Here is a 10244-nt window from a genome sequence, read left to right on the forward strand (position 1 = left end):
AGTCATGAGGAGTCTCATAATAGGACGAAACGGTCGTCCAGTGCTTCCAGGTTTTCCATGGTGGTCTAGTTTCAATCGACTCATGATTTCAACTATGAAAAAAGTTGTATATTAATTAGCATTTCTTTTTTCAAAAAAGTAGTTACTTGTATAACACGCAAACTATTTCTATTCACCAGTTACCGTTTTTTCAACTATCAGATGACATAAGGTTAAGATAACTGAACCATAAACAAAAAAATATTTATTTGAAAAACTGACAAGGAAAACGTATACTTCATAGCTGATTGAAGTTTTTTTCTGTCATATCTCACAATGATAAAAATATTAATAAGAGTCACACTAGTAATAACCTCTTTCAGGGGAAAGTAGAGTAAAAAAATAATAATAATGATAGTGTATGTGAACTATTATTGAAAATAATGATGACCCTGCCCAAAGCAATGATCCTTTTTAAAAATAAAATAGATACAAACCTTAAAATTATGTAATATCTTAGTCATTCAAGTCATTAATATTGATCTTATACACATGAGATCATAGTTTTTCTCGTTTTGTTTTGTTTTTTCCACAGGGATAATGTCATATTTATTTAGATATATACCGGTTCTGTATCGATACTGACTGCATGTTTATGATATCATTCATCTTGACATTATTCACTCATAGATGTCATAACATGAGATTTGTTTGCTTAATTTATATGAGGAAAAAATGTTAGGAAATTTTTATTTTTTGGGGGAGGGAGGGAAGAAAGTTCTAATAAAATGATCTCTTTTTATTTAGTAGTAAAATTTTTAAAATGTGGGTAGTTTTTGTCAAGAAAAAATTTATTAATATTTATGGTGGAATATAAAATGTTATTTATTTACCTGTTGCGTTTTTGTTTATTTAAACTTCCAGTAATTAAATAATGTTTATTAGTCAAGCTAAACAAATCATTTAATTAATGAATCATTTACATACAGTTAGGGTAACAGTTCAACACAAAGTATACTTTGTTACAATATTATTTTTAATCGACTTGGTTACATTGAACACCTAAGTTGTTGAACTGACGGTTCGTACAGAGATTTATTGAATCCTCAGCACCAGGTATACGCGAGCTCACTATGGGATCTAGTCCAAGATCTTCAGAATTCGTTTTGAACCCAGTACTTGTGATATCAGTTAGGTTGATAGCGAGAAAACAATTCTTTGATGATATCAGATGAGAATCATGGTATATTTTTTAAAAAATTGACGGTAGAAATGTTAACCAATCGTTGTCGTTTCAGTATTAAACTCTGAACACAACCTGAGGGTCCTTAGCTCGGACCTTCTGAGGAGCCCTATGATAGGGTGAAACAACTGTCTCACCCTTCCTGGTTCTCAGTGGTTGTCTATCTGAAGTGTATGAATGATCTCTGCAAGCCTTTTATTTTAATACTAAATATATATAATTATATTATGATACCGATAGATATTTCTATTCACAATAATAGAATCAATCTACATTAGTATAAGTTGTACTGCAATAATAAAATATGCACATTTTTGTTAACTGCCTAAAACAAAATCTATCCAAACATACAGACTTATACAAAATAAAAGTAATAATTAATGCCGTTCCAAAATGATCTTTATGAACCTCAATTATTAAAAAATTAAGGAATTGATGGGTTATTATTACTATTGTGTTTCCCATTAGACATGATCATTGAATTTAATCATCCCCTGAAAATTTTTAACAAGTAAGCTAAAAATGTATGTTTATATGACAGAATTTTTTGAAAGTAGTCTTACAATCATCATATATTTCAACACATATGTTTATAATGAACTTCATTGGAAATTACAAGCAAACTAGAGAAATATCAAAAGCCAATTAGATTCCTGTTACTATTACTACAAACTGAGTGTTAAATTCACGGTTATTCACTTGTTAAAGTTTACTTAGGGACTAGCTTTCTCATAAAATCAAAATACTGACAATGGAAAGATAATGAAACTCTTAAAATATTGTATTCATTTTTGTGTTGGTTGTTCAAATCTTCCCATTGATGTTTAGAATTGCAATGGATCAGTCTGTTATTAGCAGATGTGCATCCTGTGCGGATTGCCTCGATATTGCCTGAAGTTACAAGCATTATTAGCACTACCATCCATCTCCGCTTAAAATCTTGAGACATTCTACTGAGTTACATTATTTTCTTTAGTGACTAGGGAATAAAGTGCCTATTTCAATATTTCATAGTTGAAATCACGAGTCAATTGAAGCTAGACCACTATCGAAAACCTGGAGGCATTGGACGACCGTTTCGTCCTATTATGGGACTCCTCAGCAGTGCGCATCCATGATCCCGTCTTGCGAGATTCAAATCCAGGACCTACTAGTCTCTCGCCAGAGCATTTAACCGATAGACCACTGAGCCGGCATCCAACGGCGTTAATGTCTCGCTTCAACCAATCCACGAAATCTGAGCAACCGTTCACCGATTGTCATCAGTGAGTTGATATCCCTACAACAGTCGTGGTTGAACTCCACTGGTCACTGCTTCCCACTAGAGCTCCAGGAAATATCTCTTGAAGTTAGTCACTAGTGAGCATATGATCTATTTCAATATTTACTAACAAGATCGTTCCCAGAGGCAGTCCACAGTTTGTGAATATTATAAGTCATAGACAATGAGAATATGACTATTTGCTGATATTCAACAAATTTTGTTAGGCATTTTTTAAAAATAATCATAATGAAGTTCATTTACAAGCTAATCTACTATGCAAAAAGTGTTCGTATTTATTACTGAGAGAAACTTTTCTCTTGTAATCAGTTCTGCTTTAGGAATAGGAAGAAATTTACTGGAAACAACATGGTTTTATTTTCTATACATAATTCCATCAAAACTTAATTATAATTTTAAGGAAAAAAATTTTAAGAAAAATATATTCGCTTCTATAATTCTCTTACATTGTTGATTTGTTTCACACTTTTTACCATTCTACTTTAATAATAATAATGATGATGATGGGGATGGTGATGGTGATGAAGAACACTTTTCACTCGACAAAAACGGGGGGGGTAAAGGAGAGACGACAACAACAAAAAACAACAAAATATAACAAGCATAGAAATGTATTTGAAAATCGTTTACACCTGATCGCGTGCATATTTGGTCAACCATATTATAATAAAAATAATTAAATATTCACATTCAATTATTTTCTATTTTTCAATGATTTTTTTAATTTTACTTTTTTTCTTTTCTCTCTTTCAACCTGACAATGTGTAATTCAGTTTAATTAAGAATTTTTTTTGCTGCACGAACACCTATATACCTAGATGCGTTAATATACATAAACATACACACAAACATACATTTAGTCATTAGAATTTTAATGTTATTTTCTCTATTGCATATGAGAGAATAAATTTTTCGACATACTTTGTATGGAGGCTTGTATTTTGCACAATGTTCCCAGAATTCAAATTTTTTTAAATGTTAAAGTGTATAATTTTACTGACTAAATATATTATTCATGGCAAAAGCCTATGTTTACTATCACGTAGAAGTGAATAAGTATTCCCATTCCAACGTATATATATACTTGTGCATACACATATTTTCCCTAAAAGATATCGGCTGTTTGTATATATTTATGTTATATAATTACTGTGTTCAAAAGAAAAACTTATTTTCACTAGTTTTATTAAATTTAAATGTCACGGTTTAGTAATTTAGGCTATATGTATATACGTATGTGTAAGCAGGCATATATATGTATATATACTTGTTTATTATACAAAACAATTCAAGTTTTTTTTCTTTGCTTAATAATATATTTTAATAGAAAATTCACTTTCCCATTCTGATTAATCTCTCTTTTATATTTCGTAATAAAAACATCCCCCCCCTGTTCATCGATATCACCTCATTACATTCTTCTTCCTCTTATTCTCCATCTTCTTATTATTCTAAGTGTGTGTTTTTTTATATTTGTTTACGTCACATTAATTTCTAGTATTGTTCGTACTAATCTAATATGATAATAATAATAATGGTCAGTTTTTAGTTGTTATGATTATGATTGTTGTTGTTAGGCAAACATCCACTTTATAACACTTAATCTGCATATTTTTTCACTTATTCTACTCTTTAAATTATCCAACCGTTTATGTATGGAGTTTAGTTTTCTTTTTCTTCTTATCTTTATACAAACAACATATATCTAATCAAACTTACTGAAAGTTTATACTTATTATTTTTGTTATTTTCTTTTCTCTATATTGTTATTATCCTTTATTATTCATTTAACTTGTTATTTTCATTGTTGTTATGCTTGTTATGTTTAAGAGTTCAATTAATTTATTTCAAAGTTCAATTTATTTTGCGTGATTATGAATTAATTTATTTTATTTCATTTTATTCAATTTATCAATATTCATATTTATATTACATAATGTTTACTTTTAAAAATAGTTCCCTTCAAGCATTAAAAAAAAGAAATACATTGAATAGATGTTGTTTTTCTCTTCTTCTTATTTTCTTCAGTATTCTTTATGGATATCTTCTAGAAAAAGGTTGATGCAAACGAGTAGAATAATAAAAAAGAATGACAATAAACTAACGACACACAACACTTAGTCAGAAGGTGTTTTTGTGGAGATTTGGTATTTTCATAGTTGAAAGAGTGAGTCAGTTGAAGCTAGACCACCATGGGAGACTGGTAGGTCCTGGGTTCGAATCTCACGAGGCGAGGTTTTGGATGTGCCCTGCTGAGGAGTCCCACAATGGGACGAAACGGCTATCCAGTGCTTCCAGATTTTCCCTGTTCGTCTAGCTTCAATTGACTCATGCCTTCAACTTAGTCAGAAATAAATATTTTTTTAAAAAAGAAGGACTGAATAAAGATTCAAGCCATTAACTAGAATAAAGTGAGTAAAAATACTAATGGACTTTCAGTCTAATGATATTTATTTTCATATTTATTGTCACTCTGATGATAAAGTATATATATATATATATATATATAAAGTATAGTTTTATATTCGATCAAGTAATCATTTAAGTAATGTTCCAATACTAAAATAGGAAACAATAGCAATAGATCAGGATCCATAATGTTAACGATACATTTATAAGATAATCAATACTGTTATCATTCTGTAATCTAATGCTACTTTTCGTTTGTGTATTAGTTGCTCCTGGAGTTCTTAAGAACATACTAGTACCTTTCTTAATTTATTATCGCTTGTCTTTTATTCTTGTTTCTGACTGATTTAGGTTAAAGCAATTTAATTTTTTGTTTTTCTCAATCTCCATTTTTGAATGTCTAACTTTCGTCTAAAAGTATATTCCTGACAAGTGGATTTTAACTGATATCATCAAGACAGTAATAATCAATCAAACAAAGGGTAATTTAGATTTCTATCTATAAATTTTCAGTAATCTATTCAGTTTTTAATTCTGTTTTAAGACAATGAGGAGAATTTTGTGTTTGGTTCTATAAATTTAATCCCCTATCTTAGTTTCAAATTACAGACCGCGTTTAGTTAGACAATCAAAAAAACACTAGAGAGTGTGGGGCATTTGTTTAGCCCTAGTATGGCGATTCTCACTATTATTCATACACGGCTTGGCCGGGCCCTGTATAGAAAGGTTAACCCTCAGACTATTAACTTGATATTCACATTTCTAACTGTAGTCACAACTCGATATTATGCAACCATCGTCAATAACAATTAATGATATATACTAAAACGTTAACACGATTGAATCTAACTGATCATGACTTTTAACTAAAGTTCAGGATTTCCTCTCGAAATTAGTCACTAGTAAACACTATTATTTACAGAAAATCTCAGCTTCACAACTTATTCCCTTATATATTACGCAAGCTCTTAATGAATACACAGTAATAATTTATTGCAACCATTACGGATTAACTATTTTTCCTGTTGTTAAATGTGAATCATTGATGTTTAAAAAGGTATATTATCACTGTAAATTTAAACAATGAGTATAAACTTAAATAATTTTAATTTACAAATCATTTGACGTTCACATAATCCATTCACAACTACCAGTCTGTGAGTTGTTAGTTTAACAAATCAACAGTTTCATATATTGAAAAATTTACCATTTTTTTTAACAATATTCAGTTAAGGGGTTTGTTTGTGGGGATTTTTTAGTAATTTTTTATATATAGTTGAAATCATGAGTCAACTGAAGCTAGACCACCATGGAAAACCTGGAAACATTGAATGGCCGTTTCGTTCTATTGTAGGACTCCTCAGCAGTGCGCATCCACGATCCCGCCTCATTCCTTAACTTATATTAAAATAATTCTATTTAATCAAATAATGAATAGTTACTAGAAATATATTTATGACTAATTCTTAGTTTATTATTGTTTTACTTGACATATGTAAAAATTAGAATTTAGTTAAAAATATAAAGAGTTAAAAATGATAGAGACCTTGTGAAATTTATTGTTTTAATGGTCAATAACTGTCAATTATATGACATGTTGTTTACTTTATGTATAAATATATATACATATATATTTAAAGTGGTTAATATGAGGAAACATTTCATTTTAAGGACTGTTTCTTCTTCTTCGAAGAAACCTTAATGAAACTAGAACATTAATGAATAGGCATTAAATGATAAGCAGAAATTCGTTTTTAAAAACTGAAAACTTATGACAACATAGAAATAACAATCAAAATTTTGTTAATTATATGTTAGAATAGAAAAGTAGATTCTTTTTTTAATTGTCATATTAAAAACTCACGTCATATACATTCAGAAAGCCAGAAAGAAACAAAACAAACACAGTAAGTCTGTCAAAGTCATCAATAAATGTTCAAGCATCTTATTCTAACTCTTTCACTCCTTTTTAGTATCTTATCATTAATCTTTGAATAGATATGACATATGAATAAGTCATGGAAAAAACAAAAAAATTTGCCAGAAATTGCCTTGTCTATAAGTTATGAACCTTAAATACTTAACATATTAAATAAACGAATTAGATATGTCAAAGTTATCAGTCAAATAATTTAATGTAATAACTAAGACATAAAATACAAACTATATATATTAAGTTTGGAACTTTGACAACACTGAATAGAGTACTTAATTTTTGATTTGTTATCTGTATATAAACTATTGTTTTTATACATTTGGTATTGTTTGCTTTCATCTTCCCATTGCACAAGCAAGTGGCTATCAGGAATCGGTAGCTGAGTGGAAAATACAGTGGAGTTTGAAACGGATGGTACTGGTTTTGATACCGAGAGTGAACATCAACTCTGGGATGCAGTATATCCAGCTGACGACTCTTAGATAGGATGAAACGCGCATCCTGGATTCCACTGCTAACCACTTACCATCTTTGCTTATATTGTTTTTATATCTCTGATTTTTGTAAAGTGCTTTTTGGTAAAAATTCGAAGTTTTCGAATAATAATAACGTGATGTATGAAAATGAATAAATAACTAAAAAAGGTTTTAATTTAGCTAAAATTTGTGTTTCTCTTCTGTTTTTTATTAGTTCATTTATGAGCTTGTTATCTATATATTCTCCAGTGAAATTTGTGACCGTGCAATAGCTAAGTATACTCACTCATTCACTCACTCACTCATATTTGATTAAAGGCATAAACAAACATACTAGGGACTTATTTAATCTTACATCTTATTCAACAAAAAAGAAATTCAATAAATCATTGTTTTATGTGACACAAGTTTGATATTTATTGTTTAATTATGTATGCATAATTTATTTTATAACGAATGAATTCAAAATTCTTAATTACAACAATTATTAACATCAATACGTTTGAACCGTGGTTTTATTTTATCTGGAACTTGTTAGCTGAATGTTCCTACATCTCAAAATTAGTATGTAAAATTAAGTCCAAACTCTCTCCAAACATCAATGTGTTATCTGCTAAAATACTAGGTTCAGAATCACTAACTTGTTCAATGGATACTAAGCTGCTTATGAGGGTTTGAATTTTTCCACTGATGGTGTTATAGACCGCAAATGATTATTTCTTTTTAACATTATTAGTAGTGTAGCAGGTTAAAAACTTCATGCTGTCTATCTTTAGTCTTAATTTCCAGGTTGTCTTAACATGAGTCTTCTACCATGGCTGATTGTTGTCTGTTCCTTTCCTTATTAAATGTAAGTGTATTTTATGCGCTCTCTGGGTTATTAACTTATCTTTTCCTTTGTTTTTTCCCAGCTGTCCTCACTCATGTTACTCTGCATGCTCCTTTAGTACACAAAGTACCTTCTATAACAGTAATAGTAAGAGTAGTAGTTTCTGTTGTTATGATGATGGGGAATGGTGATAACTGTCCAAATACATCACATAGAACCTTAGTTGTCAGAGATTAATTAGTGATTAGCATCGTTCTAGGTAGGACAATCACATGTTCTGATTCCAATTCATTAGTTGTCCTTTTTTTAGAAAAAAACTTATTGAGGCTTGTATTTTAGGTATTTTTTTCACTATGATATTAGGAGTAGGAATACCGCTCAATTATCATACGATACTGATTAGTTTCATGTACTATATTAAGTGACTCTTAGTAATATTATTCAGATTTCCTTACAACATAGTTGTTCATCACTTCTGACTTCTAATATCTGCTTCTTTGAAAGCTAAGGTTCTTTTTTGCTAAAAGCTACTGATTTGCCCCGTTTATACCAAATTATTATGCCATTAATTATCAGCCTTAATGTAGTTGATAAATCATTTGAGGACAACAAGGTGGAAAACAGTTTTTAGGATGATAGAATAAGTTGAAAAAATCAGGAAGAAAATCTCATTCGAGTTTCATCTTCAGAATCCATATGCTACTTTCAATTCTTTAAAGATTCTATACAGGATGAGTAGGTCTTTTAATAATATGTCATTTAAGAATCAAATCAGAAGAGAGAACAGTTTATACTTTTCTGAGGTCGTATACTTCTAAAGAAAATCTACTGAAAACAACATAAGTAATTGAAAAAGAAATTGAAAACAAAGAATTTATATTCACTTACTTTCATTGGATGATTGCAATTCTTTGAGAATTAAATTATCACAATAACTATTGATATTTATTTGATCTTCATTTTTACCAGATGGTGAAGTATATCCGTTGATATGATGATTGTTAACATTAGACTGATGTATAATGTTGTTTTCAGTACTTCCATCTTGAAAGTTATCATTTATTGATTTAGTTTGTGTGGTAGATAATTGATTATAACATTTAAGATCATTCGGTTTCTCTATTTTCGACATTGGTTTGGCACGTAACATATTCATAAAGAAATCTGGATCAGTTGGTGATAATTTATGAACACTACTTAAATGTGTAGGTAGAAATAAACGTGGTCCAATAGGTAAATCACATAATGGACAATAAATCGATGTTATAGCAGAAGGGATTTCAGTAAGATTTGAATTTTTAATACCATTATTACCAGTAGTAATATTTGTTTGATTATATATATTATTAGTGAAGGAATTATTTGAATTATTCCATAGAATAGTATTATCTAAATTAGATAAAAGTGATTTATCTAATTGACAGTTTATAGCTTGTTCAGAAATAAATTGATTTGAAGTAAATAATGGCCAATAAGCTAATGGAAGAAATTGATTTACTAAACCAAGTGTAGAATATGCAGAATTAAATGAATTCAGCATCTCATCAGATAATGTTGGATCTATTTTACAATTTTCATCAAAATTCATTATAGAATTAATTTGATGAGAATTAGTTACACAATTTATTGTTTGTAAATCATTTAAAGAATGATTCAATGATGAATTATCTATTATTGGTGGATTTCTCATTGGTGGTCCACCAACATCTTTTGGTGATATTCCATGAACTCTTATTTTATGTGTTCTTAAAAAGTATTTATTGCATAATTCCTTATTACATAATTCACATGTAACGCGATCAGCTAATTTTGCTGCAACCATACTATTTTTAAAAGCATCTAATGAATGTGTACCAAGACGAAATTCAGAATTTTCAGGATCATTCATATTCACTTCAGTAGTATTTGACTTATTCACAAGAAATAGAGATGAGTCAGTTTCTTCTTTTTTTGTCACATCTTGATTTAATTTTCGTGACTCACATTCACCGTTATCATTATCTTCGATATCCATACTTAATTTTTCAGTATTGTGATGTACACTATCTTTCCTATTTACATTATCAGTAACTTCCATTTCAGTTGGAAAA

This window comes from Schistosoma mansoni, chromosome W, assembly GCF_000237925.1.
Source record: "Schistosoma mansoni strain Puerto Rico chromosome W, complete genome".
In the NCBI taxonomy this organism is placed as follows: Eukaryota; Metazoa; Platyhelminthes; class Trematoda; order Strigeidida; family Schistosomatidae; genus Schistosoma; species Schistosoma mansoni.